Source organism: Anser brachyrhynchus (genome assembly GCF_964034855.1).
Source record: "Anser brachyrhynchus genome assembly, chromosome: 3".
Taxonomy (NCBI): domain Eukaryota; kingdom Metazoa; phylum Chordata; class Aves; order Anseriformes; family Anatidae; genus Anser; species Anser brachyrhynchus.
The window spans coordinates 60142605-60156067 of NC_137696.1; the positions used below are offsets into that span (position 1 = coordinate 60142605).

General features: G+C 41.3%; 1 protein-coding gene across 6 annotated transcripts in view; it reads left to right on the forward strand.

The window, feature by feature from the left end:
• Positions 1-13463, forward strand: part of ARID1B (AT-rich interaction domain 1B) — a 326453-nt gene that overhangs the window by 20209 nt on the left and 292781 nt on the right. The gene's annotated exons all lie outside the window — the stretch shown is intronic.

A 13463-nucleotide genomic window follows, 5' to 3' on the forward strand; every position in this document is an offset into this window, starting at 1 on the left:
CTATTCTGCCTTTTAGTTATATCAGCTGAGAAACATCTGTCTTTGCTGCTAAATGACCTCTTCTGGCTAGGCCAAGTGATTCTGACAGAATGAACTGTCTCCAGCCCTCAGCAGCAGCAGGAGGAGGCTGCTGTAAGTTGCAGCCTTGGAGAAGGGAGAAAGATGAGATGTAAATACGCTCAAGTTGCTGTTTGCCACAGAAATAGCTTACTCAGGCATACAGGAAAGATTCCCCGTACCTGGGCTGCCTCAGTGATTTTGAAGGCTGTCACTTCCTTGTCTTTCCTCCCATTTAATTTGATTGTTGACTTTTAACTCTGCTCTAGATTTGGTGACTTTTAGGAAGCTGGGAATGCTGTATTTTGGGCTGTGGCCAAGAGGGACTCCTAGGCCCTGGGTATCCTCTCTGGCAAATAACGGCGTTTGTCTGAAGTGCTTTCAGGAAATGTGTGCTGGTGTTTTCACATGATGGCTAACGTGGGCTCTCTTAAGGGCTGGGAAACAAGAGATGGGCTCGGAAGTGGAAAGAAGCCGAGAGTTCCCAGGCAGACTAAATCTGAAAGTAGTGATCCCTACTGCAAGAGGGGAGGAAATCCTATGGTTACGGTATATTCAGGTTTCCTGTTAACTTGGATGAGAAATACTGAAGAACTGGGTCAGCTTTCCTGCTTTTATACTTCTCAAACCAGATACGTCTTGCATGCTGTTCATTAATTTTAAATGCTGCAATGTTAAAAGAAAATTACGATTATATGGCGAACATATTTTTGTAAACTGAAGGTTCTTGATAGTAGCTATGGTAAAAACAAACTCTTAATTATAAACATCCAGGATAACTTATTGCAGAGGTGTTTCTTCACTCACCATACGCAGATGTTACATGCACGTGTTTCTTTGTGCTGAGGTGCTCTAGATGCTCTCATAGGCTGCTTGTGGTTGTGGAAGAATTTGTCCCTTTTGGAGACTGTGAGAAGAGGAACGAGGACCTGGCAGCTTTCGCCTGTTCCAAGTGAGAAGCAGGTGAAGTCGCTAGGGTTAAACCAGAGTTTTGTCTGTTTCAAATCCAGGTCAGATTTTTTTTTCCTGAGTAAGCCATAGGGAACTTTGTATTAATATGCAAATAAATTTTTAGAGGTCTGTTCTGGACAGCTCTCTGGGAGTCTCCCAAACGTCTAAATTTATAAGTTTGTTTAAAACCTGTGAATATTGGAGCTGATAATTTTTTTTAAATCAGCAGAGCTTTTAATATTTTTGCTACCATTATTTATTTTGCTTACAAAGTATGTTTGTACGAATACATGTGTTGATCTAAAGAGCTTTTTCTCTTGAAGAAATCAAAGTTTAAGTCTGTGAATAGATCCCTTAATACTTGGAGTCGTTGACTCGCTATGCATGTCTCTCGGTAGGGCTGCTACTTGCTAAGTGCACTCATCACTCTGTTCAGAATTACCCTGTTGCAGGCTGTTCTTGCCACTGCCTTCAAAGGGAAATTTACAACTCCTGTAATATTTGTCCTTTTAATTCTAAAATCCAGATGAAGCATAATCCCAGGAGTGTTGTTCCACTGTTGCAATGTAATCTTTTTCAGATGATACATGATTTAGTTGGAAACAAATTAGCAGCTATGCATGCCTAAAGAAAGCAATTTAATAAACAAGATTTTTGTAAGACCTAATCAGAATTGTAAAATGATACTTGGGAATCAGTTACATTATACAAAGGAGCTGGTGCGAATGTAGGCATGTGTGTGAATTGATGGTTTCCAATCACATTGTTCTCTCAAGTACTACAGAGGCTTTGACCTTCAGCCTACTGTTTCTTGTGATTTATTTCTTAACTTAAATATTTTCAATCAATAATGAAAAATTCCAGTCATAACTGTAGTTTGTTCTGGTGATTGATTTTAATTTTTTGTAAGCTACCAAAAAAAGCTATTTCCTTTTCTAATGTTTTAAATCACCTGCTGCTAGTAAATTTTTTTTTGTTTTGTTCCATTGCAGAAAGTTAGTTTTGTGGTCCTGAGAGTGTCTGTGTTGATGAGGAAGGTCACTTATAACTGCAGAAGAGTCACAGGCAGCTACTGCATGGAAATGTGTGCCTCCAGCTCCACAGCAAGGGTGTCTAGCCCCAGACTCGTTACCTCTGTCTGTTTGACCCTTGGACTGAGCTGTTGGTATGCTTCAAGCTGGGACAGCGGGTTTTTTATGACGTCCAACCAACGTGATACAAAACTACTGTGGCATGAAAGTTCTTAAAAACAGTAATAAAAAAAAGCCAGTTAGTTTCCAGGTAACTATTAATATTTTGTGCTATTTACAACCAAGTTTTTTTCAGTCTCTACAGGAAACAGTTTTAACATAGAAAATATGTTACAAGAGGAACAGTTTCTTGGCAGTTGGAGAAGTGACAGGGCTTCTGTTGTAGATCTGAATTTGCCTTCCAATTATCCTGATCCTAAATATATCCTTTAGGAATTTTGTGTGTATTGGCTCTAGCTAGGGGCTTTCCCCTGTTTTCTTACTTAATTAAAACCATTTCTTCCATAATGGGGGGGGGGGTGGGGGTGAGTTCAAGCTAAAGAGAGAAAAAGCTAGTTTAATGAGTAAGCTACCTGCTAAGAGGCTAGAAACTGATGAATACAGCAAGTCAGTGCTCTACACTTCTTTTTTAACATCCCAGTCTATCACAGTGTGAGTAGGGTAACTGATTTTTCTCCTTTGTGTGATCTTCTCTTCCTGGTGTGTCAGAGGAATATAGCGCTCTGGCAACCATTTCTCAGTGGGGGCAGAACTTTGTGAACTTCCCTTAGCTGCAATCTCACATTACTGCTACGAGCAAGGAAAACAACTTACTGCTTTGTTTGCCTGGTGGAGTTGTCCATTCTGTTATCCTTCGATGCCTCTTTATCCCAGTAGCCTATCTATTTTGCATGTGGTTTTTTTTTTCCTTCTGATTTTAATCATCGTGAACTCGGAGACCTGCAAAAAGAGATGAAAATTGCATCAGTCTGCTCGTGCCAAAGCAACCTGTGCTGCGCGCACGCAGGGCATGACAGGGCACTTGGCAGAGAGCAGTGTCAGGGGGAGAGCAGGAGCTTGGGGGTGGGGAGCCGTGTTTTCTGGAATGCCCCCTAGATTCGCCTGCGATCGGGACTCTGGCTGATCCTGGAATTGCATCTGATGAGGTGCATTACAAATGCCACCAATAGGTATAAATCACCTAGAGTTGCTGTTTGCTTTTTTTATAGTACTGTAGTCTCAGAGCATGGCCTAGATGTTTTGAATTTGTTTTATTCAGGAGTACTTGATGCAATCCAGTGCTTAAAGCTGAACTTGAGAAGTTGAGGGGCTTATTTTTGGAGTTGTCTCAGAAATAGGTCTGTTTCTTGGAGGCATTAATGGTGTTTTAAGAGGTCTAGCTGAAGCTTAGGTTGTATTTTTCTAAATAAGTTTACCTTGGGAAGGTAGCTTTCTGAAAATCTAGAGCACATGGTTAGAGCATTTGTGATTTCTCCTTTTAAAAACTTCGGGAGTTTTTTCTCTCCCATAGCCTACCATTTCTGACTCCAAATCCTGATTCCTGCGGATGATAACTGACATCGGCCTTCCCCAAAGTCTGCCCATCTTCCTCCTTGCTAAGAGAGCATATAATACTTGCTGTTACGAGAGTGAAAACCCAGTCACAGAAAGGTGAAGTGCTGTGCTCGTGTTTGCATAGCAGGTCAGCTGCTGAGCCAGGAATAGCAGCCCTGTCTCATGACTCAGTGCCCCGGCCGCTGGCCGCCGGGCTCTGCGGAGCTGCGGGCTTTTCCAAGAATGCCGCAGCTGTGGGGCGCGGAGGAGCTCTGCTTCGAGGCTCACACGGAGCTTCAAAATACTGCGGGAGGGGAAACAAACAAACAAAAGCTTTAAAGGAGGTCCTCGATAAGAAAAGTTGTGGTTTTCCTTTGGTCTGACTGAAAACAACAACAAAAAAAATCTGCTTGGAAATAACTTTCCAGAAGGTTGTGGATGTGGAAAAAGTTCCACGCGTCTGAAAGTCAAACTCTGCTCTGCAAACAACCTTAGAGTGGCCTGTGATTAAATCTTTTGTATAGTCAACAACAAACTCATTTTATGCAACCACAACTATGATAAAATTGAATTAAATGGACCTGCTTCTCAGAAAAGCGACTGAATAGCTGAGTACTACATTATTCAATGAGTGGAAAACGGGGAGGCTGTCTGAAACTGATACGAAATGGTTTTAACGTTCTGTCGGGCTAAAGAGCAACTCTGTGAAATCACTGTATTTGTTTCCCCCCTACCTCCCCGCCCTCAATTTTTAAATAGCAGTGCTCTTCATACTGTCAGGATTCAGTGTTGTGACACCCCTACTCAAAAGTTATGACAGCAGTGTAATGACAGCTACTGCCTCTTGAGAATCAATCAGGCAATTAATTTTGTAAATGAAATGCTGATTATACAAAGCTTCACATGAGAGGCCCAGTGATTAAAATCAATTTAACAAATTGTTTCAGGTGGGACTTGATTAATAATTTGCCATAAATGCTGAGGATATATGACCAGCATACCTTTTTGTGTGTGTGTGTTAATACAGAACTATATATAACATTTGGAGTGGGGAAAAAAACTCTGCAGCTAACTGTGGTGTATAGTTCTGGCTTGTGACCTAGTTGTGATGGGCTATACGTTTTTGTGGGCACGCTGTTTTCCCCAGTGTCGGTAATGTCACTTTCTCAGCTAGGGCTTTCCCCGGCTATTAAATACATCTAACCTTTAATTTTAATTCTGCTGATAAAGCCAAGTAACTGAGAAAGTGTATTCAAATCCAGTTGAATATTTATTAGGCTTAGGAAGAGTTTTTTTTCCCCTTAAAATCTGGAGCTGATGTGGAATATTTTTTCCTCCTCCTGTCTCTCACTGGCTTCCAGGACTTTGTGCTTTCCCCTCCCACTCCAGGACGGCTCTGCAGGGAGCCTTCCTGCAGCACTCCCCTCCTTCCATTCGAGGCTGCTCTCTGCTCCTTCCCCGACAGACACTATTTTTAGTACATCCTTTTCTGTCCATCTAACCCCGTGTTTGTGTAAGAGCTGTACAAAGTAGGTAAGGGGATTTTTTTTTTGGGTTCCAGATGGCAGCCATGCACAGTGAGTGAAGGTGTTTACTTGTCTAGGAAGCTGAGAACCTCTTTGCCAGACAAAATAGAAGTAACTGGTATTCTGGGTGGGGTTCTGCTTTTTTTAACTTACAATTTTCTGGGTTTATGAATGGATTTTTCTCTTCCTTGTTGAGCTGTAGCATTGGCTACTGAGAGAGCCTCAGGGCTGTGACACATCCTCTGACGAATCTAGCCTGAGAACCTCAAGGTACTGTTTTTTCCCTAGCTGTATGCCTTGCTCTCCTGCCGAGGGTTGTGATTTAGGTATCAGAAATGGCAGAATGAGGAGTTGGAGCACTTGCACATGAAGTTGAGGCATGGGCATGTGCCAAAGCTGTTGTGTTGGCGAAAACCACCCTGTGCTGACAGTTTGTGGTGCAGGTGCTGGACTACGAATGGAGGTATCTAAAGCAAGGCCATGATCCGGCAAAAAGGGGGATACAGGCAGCTGGAAGCAATGACTGGGAGAATGCCTGTAAAGCTGGGAGATGGCTGTAAAGACCCTAGATTCTGCTACACTAGAAATTACTAATAACTTGCTGGAGAGCACTTCTGCAGCAGGAAGCAAGAGCCTTTACGTGGCTAAAGGAAAGAGGTCTCCTTTTAGGAGCATCTCAGCTGGTGTCGGGGTGGGGTAGGGAGAAGGGAAGAGAATTTCCAGGTCCTCCTGGAAGAAGTTTGGATTAGGAAAGTAGGTTACAGAAGAAGGTAAGAAGGTTGACACTTCAGGCATGATGGGGAAGGATGACGTGTCTTGAGTTGGCTTCAGAGCAATGAGGGTATTGTCACTGCCAACTACTGACATACAGGTAATAAAAGCGACTCGAAGGGCAGCACTCCTGAGCTGTATTGCCATGTGAACTTGTCAGAGACATGGGATTGTTTTGGCCTTCAGGTGTGATAAATGTGTATAATTACTTTTTGATGTTGTCTTAACCTTTGCTTGCACTCATAGTGCCAACATGAGGAGATTACTTGTGTGTAGTTCATTAAAAACAGATTCCTCTTCTTTGCTATGTTTGTTGTGATTCGTTCTTTCAGTAGTCATTTCAGGTTTATCTATCTACAAAATAATAACTAGAGGATGGTGGTTTCATTGATCTTCCAGTTTTTAGGTTGTGTTAAGGGGGACCTAGTGGAAAACTGGAAAACAAGTATACCTATGTCCTTCTCCTCCACCCTGCTGAGACACTTTCCTGTATTATTACTTTTAAAAGTTCTAGTGGAGAAGTAGTTGATTCTTGGTGGGGCATAGCGTTGCTTTTCTCCTCTTCCCCTTTTTAATTATGTACTTTCTGTTTTGAGTGGAAAATTATCTTTCTGATGTCTTCCCGCAGCTGAAATCATACAGTATGCAGAGCCTTTAAGACGAGGAAAATTAAAATTTTTGTTAAATCTCTTCTAGTATATGCCTCTTCATTCACTGGATTTTCCTTCATCATAGGCTTATGTTGAACTTGGCTCTTTGTTCTTGATTATTCCTTGCTGTACTTGTGTAACTGACTTATTTTGCTTTCAGTTTTATTAAAGCCCAGATAGTAGACTTCCTATCTGAAAATACAGGAAGCTTGTTTGCCAGTCACCTCTATTATTTTAATACTAATATAAGGCAGATTTTAGTATTGCGTATTCATACATTTTATAGTTGCGTCTTTCTTAAATGGATATTTAAAACACGTAACACGGGTTGTGTTTTGAAACGCTTTTGTCGTGTAAAAACGTTGGCTGAGGAGTCCTTGTACATGTTCATACAAATGATGGCATTATCTAGGAATGGATTATCTTTTCCCCAGTTGCGTCCTCATGCCAGCTGTGTCATTGTATTATAGTGAATACTTGTGATTATCTCTAGCGATAAATTTGTAACTTGGTGCCTGACCTAGAGCTGAGAGCTCCATGCCCATCTTTCTTGGAATGTCGGTAGCTGATTGTCAGCTGTCTTTATTATGAGGTTTCAAGGCTTTGGTATTAATAAGAGGCTGCTTTTCTAATACAGAGACAGAAGCTTTGGCTGCAGATCAATGAATAAACAAAGAGTTATTGTATTCAGCAGCTCTAGGAGTTTGAGGGCAAGCCTATTGCAGAGTGTTGAGTTCATGTTGTTTTGTTACAGGCGCAAATGATGTAGCTTTAGTTGTTGGGATGCACTGTGGCTTATAGTCACTTTAAATTGGTGCATTTGCTGTTGTCAGCCAAACCAATGCTTCTTTCATTTTTTAAAAAACAAACAGAAAAACACCCTTTCTCTCTGAAGAGTAGTTGTATCTCATGTGACCGCTCTTGTCTTGTAGTGAATTGCTCTGTCTTCCTCGTGTAAGGGCTGTCGTCATGCCTGAATCCCACTGTGTCCTTTGTAAAGTGTCTCCCACTCTTCCCTGCCCTAGGACATCAGTGGTGGGGTTCTTTTGGCATCGTTAAACGACAAGTTATGTTTGGGGACTGTGACCAGTATTGTTCATGTTTGTAAGTGTCTTTCAAATTTTCAAATAAAGATTTTGGTATTAGAAGTGGAATATACAATGATAACTCAGTATGTATAATACATAACGTAAATGGAATAGCCCATGTATCTTGGTCAGATAGCTATTGAAATCATGCTCCCTTAGATCTGAGAGGAGATAAGGTATCGGGGAAAACACTGGTTAAATAACAAGAGAAAATAGTATTTTTCTATTATTTTAGAAGAGGCAAAGTTGAATCCACAGATACTTTGGAGAAGGTGATTTGTTTGGTTCTTTTGGCTGGTAGAAGCAGTGGTGGTACTGAGTTTACAAGTGGGTGTAAATGTTTTCTACTTCTGCTTATAGCGGGGATGCTGAGTTTATGCCTCCTTTAACACAAAACACGGAAAAGAGAGTAGGTAATAGAAAAAGTTTGCCAGCTACTATCTGTAGGCAGCATAGACTTTTCTGCATCTTACCTTAATGGTGGGACCGTCAGTGTAAAGACTGGGAGTGAAATCTTGGCCCTGTTGAAATCATTAGCAAACCTTCCAACAGGTGCATTAATGTGCTCACAAGGCACATAATAGGCGAGGACTCTTATGAAATGCTCCGTTCTTACAAAGCCTGGTACATGTGCAAATGAATCTGATACTGACATAAGATAGGCACTATAATAAAGGGGTTATAAATTATAATATTATTGCAGACTGAAGCAAAGAACAAGACTGAGGTATTTTGAGGAACTGCAGATCTATGCAAAGTTTAAATGAAATGCAGCAAGTTGAAAAGGAGGTGCAGAGGCAGAAGGAAAATGCGGAATCCACTCAGACTTGCCTGGCAGAATATGGCAGTAAAAATTAGGATATGCAAACTAAATTGGCAAAAATGTGCGTATTTCTGTAAAAGAAAGGAAATAAATGGATATCGATAACTGCAATGACACTAAAATAAAACCAAAAAGTAATTAAAGCTTTCTGATATAGCATGTGATAGAATTAAGTAAAGGCATGGGAGATGTGAGAATGTACACAGCATCCCTTCATGAGAATATACGTCCACTGGGATTTGGAAAAATACAGCGCAGTTATAGCAACACTGTCATCTTTGAAAAGTGTTAGAGTGGGTGTGGAGGGGTTGGTTGTTGATCCCTACAACACGCAGAGGTTGATACTGGTCATAATGATCCTGCCACCCAAAACTTGTCTTTGAACATTGTTGGAACTAATGTTAGAAAAAAGATATTTGAACTTGTAAATGCTAAAGGAACCTTCATATAGGATTGTAATACATATTTCTTAGCTTTTCAGATCACTGTGGATGAAACTTTCTATAAAAATAAAACTTTTAAAGAGTGCTAAAGCTGAAAATTGAGCATGCGTTAAAGTTAGAAAAAGTTATAATTAAACTTTTACCTCCACCGTACAGGACACGCAGTACTCAGGGAGCAGCTGTTTTCTTCTGTTAAGCGTATGGCTCCAGGTCTTTCTTACCATGCACTGTTCTGAAGACAACTTCTTTTTTTTGTTAAGAGAGTTTTCTATGGTATTGATCACAGTCATATTAAATTCTAAAATCACTTCTCTAGTGAAGAAGTAATGATTTTTTTTTTCATTTTTACAGTTGGGAAACTGAGGCACTACTGAAGGAAGTTTGAGTAGCCTGTTTATGATGGCTGTAGGTCAAATTTTCTGCAACATACAGCTCTTCAAAAGCACATATCAAATTCAAAAGTAGCTGCAGTTATATGAAGCATTTCTGCAAATTAAATTGCATGACTCCAAGCAAGGAAATGATGCACTAAACTGCTACATTTTGAAAATTTGTTGTTTTAATAATTTATTCAACATTAGGTAAAAACTGTGGCAGATGGAGGGGTAGAATCCACTTTTGGCTGAGCAGCATACGACCACCTTAATCAGCCTTCCTCATCCCACCGTTTTCTGCTTTGTTTGCTACCCATCTTCTAACTTGTATAATAAATGTTGTGTCTGGTCCTGTAGCATGCAACAGCCCCCTTCCCTGCACTGCTGCTGACCCGTCCCTCGAGCAGACCCATCCGGTGACCATCCTCCGTGAAGGAAACAGGAGAAATACCGAGGGAAAACTTGCTTCCAACAGTTCTTCACTCAGTACACGACTCCGCAATGATAAAGTTTCTTAAAGCTGGGGGAGAGGGAGGCGGCATTGTGAGTTACTTGGTTTTGTTAGGCCATGCAGAAATATGTTGACAGCCACTGGTAGGTGTCTTCACCTGGACCTGCAGCGCACAGATGGTCACGAGTTCATCTGGATGGAGTCAGTAAGAGCAGTGGCAGGTTGCCACACCCCGTGGGGACCGACCAGTGCATGGATAAGATGTGCATCCTCGCTGGGTTGTTTGTAGGAGTTCTTTGATGCTAGGAGATTGCTGAGACTTCACTTATACTTAGGTTTCGTTCCAGTTTTTTTTTCTTTCTTGTGGTATGTACAATAAAGTGTTCTCAGCTGCGGTGCAGGCCTCCCTGTTGGTGTGTGAGTGTGCTTCAGGTGGGCGCAGTGCCGAGTTAGGCTTAGTGTCTCCCGCAGGACCACCTGCCTCCTCGTGCTGCTCAGGAGAACAAAGTGGGGTGAAGCGGGCCATGCTTCTCGGCTGTGGCTTTGGATCATGTTACTTAATGCCACAGTCTTACTTCACCAGTCCTAAACATGGTCAGAGGACTTTACTGTACTGCTTCTTACTGTTTCCCTGGGGTCTTGGATGGTGGAGGGAACAATCAGCACTGGCAAGCAGGAGTGGTTCTCTCTGGCTTGTCCCAGCTGTTTGCCTGGTCCTGTCTATCACTTTCATCTTCAGTATCTCCAGTCCTTGATCCTGGTGCATTGCTTGCAGTGTGCACAGTAAGTTCTGAGTGTGCCCAGGTCCCTTCTTGCCCGTGTCCCTTGTTAGCCATATGCAGTGACCGCAGCCCCTTGGGTTTCAGGAGGGTTCAGCAGCAGCTCGGGCTCTTCAGGCCTCCACCTTTCTGAGCCTTCACGTCACCCGAGGGCGAGAGGGGCAGCTCTCCTGGAGAGCACAAGGAGGAGCAGGAGCTGAAGAGGCAGCAGCGGGTTAGGGAGAAGAAAGCAGGGAAGAACGAAATGTCAGGGAGGCTTACCCTCCAAACCAACTAATGAACAAACAGAAGACCTCCACCGCTTGGAGGTCACTAGTCCAGTGGGCAGAGTCTCTTCAGCCTCTATCCATTTAACCTCCTGACCTTGTTTCCTCCTTCCTTCAGCTCTTCCTGTCCCAGTTCTCTCTCCTCTGCTTTTTTTTAACCCATTGTCCTTTCTTTGGCAATTTTCAGGCCACCTTCTTATACCTTGCAGCTCCTTTGATCTGGTCTTGCTGTGTTCTGTGCACCTTGCACTCTCCGGTTTCCTCCTCCTCCTCCACTCCTATGGACTGCATGGAATTCAGGGGTTCATAGGGATACAAGTTTTATATTTCCCTAAAATCCATTGTCACCCTGGCAAATTAAAATTGTCTACCCCAAAACATGGTATTCAAGAGGTATTTTTAAGTATTTTATGTAAGAACATAAGCGATGTATTCTTCTGTGACCTCATTCTGAGACATCGCTGAACTGTTTCAGCTGAATTTTCCAGAGAATTTCAGCCTCAGGCATACATATGGCCTGGAAAATTTCAGCCTAAATACTTGAAGTTTGGCGAAGTCTATACCCACCTGAAAATAGTCTTCATAATGGAAAGAAAATGTCAGACTATTTTAGCTGTAATTATCTGCATTGTTCATGGTACTATTTAAGTATTGGATGGGGAGTGGAAAATATTACATTCAAAATTAATTAAAATTAAATTTGACTAAATTTGTTATAGGAAGTGAGACCTGGAAACAATACACTGAAACAGAAGATGGTGGCAATTAGCAGGGATGTTGGGCTTCATAAGAATCTCATGAAGGAAACCCAAAACTTGCTTTAAACAAGGATTTATATCTGAGGAGAGGAATACAACAGGTGGTACCCAGAATGAACATGGAAACGCTGAAATAAACACAGAGAAACTCTCTTGGTCTACAGAAGGGTAATTTAAGTTGTCCCTTGGGAACATGTCAGAAGGTATCTCCAGTTCATCCACTAAACTTTTACGTCTGTCTGCTCTCAGTTAAAAGTTTGAGACGCACAATGGCCTAATAAAAATAAAATAAAAGATGTGTTGGTAGAGGTCAGGCGGCCTAAAGTGGTTGGGGAACCATGGAATTTGAGAAGTATGAAATATAAATAATATGTTACCCAGAGACATTTAGTGGTGAAAAATAGAAAGTTCTGATCTGGCCACAAAAAAAGGCAAATAATAAAGTGGATAATTGCTGAGTAATACTCACCCCCAATTAGAAGTGAATGTGCAATTCTCTATGGTGGCAAAAAAAAAAAAAAAAGGGTGGGTGCAGTCCACTTCTGAAGTGAATAGAGGTGTCATGTGAGAATGAGGTTATAATTTCCACCTGTGCAGGTGTAGTATGGCAACATTTGAGATACTATATTTGGTTTGGGTTATATTCCTAGCAAATAGGTGTTGGTAGAGATAAGGAAAGCTGGAGAAAACAGGGAGAAAGGTTTGAGTTACTCCCTTGCAAGGAATAAGTAGTAAGAACAATATGTAACTGTTTGTTAAGCAGTGACTAGTTTAGGGGGGAAATACCTGTTTGTATTGGTGGGGGTGGGGGAGTGGAAGCATAGTGTTTTAGTAGTACAAACAGCAATAATGAAAAGAAACAGGGATAGGAGTGAGAAAGTAATTTATTGTCATAGTAACTATTACATCAGAACATAGCAGCCAAAAACGCCTTGTAGAAGTCACGTTACATTGGAGACTTTAAAATAAAGCTGGTCAGCAGTGCACTGTTGGAAAAAATGTACAAAATATGCCATAGGAAGGAATCCTGCTACTGGCGGGAAGGCAGACTGGTTGGATGAATTAATACACCTTTTTCTGGGGAGGGAAGGGGGGAAATCTCATTAAGATGAAACTGTGGTAGGCTTTTAAAAAAGGAAAAAAAAAACACACACATTTTTTCTTGTTTGAATACAACTGTTTGGCACTCAGGAATTAAAAAATGGGCATCATATTAACAATGCAGCGCTGCTACACTTGACAAAATTATATTTTTTTCTGGTTCAGTTAGTCCTCAGTAATAAAATGTGAGAGTAATGCCACACAATGGTTGACACCCGTCCTGGAGCTGTTATGGTGTTTGGTAAGTCCTGCCAAGAAGTCTAAAAATAAATCTTCCATCCCTTGCTTCCCATCCCCCTCCATCAGTGATTTCAGTTTGGATTTTCTGAGGTCTGTTAAGGAGGCAAATAAATGCCTATGTACATTTTGGGTTATGACTTGCCTTATGATCTGGAAACTTACTAATGCATATGATAGTGATGTGAAGGCTCTGAGATAGTGCATTCTGTATGCATTGTACTTCTTGGAAACCTCCTTTTCTTTACACTTGCCCCTTTTTTCAAGGAAAGAAAATAGACATTTTCTCAAGGTTGAATGGTTTCCCATTACATGTATCTCTCTTGATAGACATGATTTGATGTGTGTTTACACGTTGAAGTCAATGTTGCTAATCAGTTTACAACAGTATACTTAATTATTTCTTAAGCTGGGATTTATTGGGTAATTATCATACCTGTCTTTGTAGGTGAGAGACAACGTCTAAACTTGAGTGCAAAGTTCATTTTATTTATTTATATTTGAACGTAAGTCCCAAACTCACCATTCAGAAACTCATGCAACTAATTACGGTACTTTGCCTGTTTGCATGCCACGTTGATTTTTGATCATTTTGGGAGAAAGGTATAAAGTATTGAGCAAATG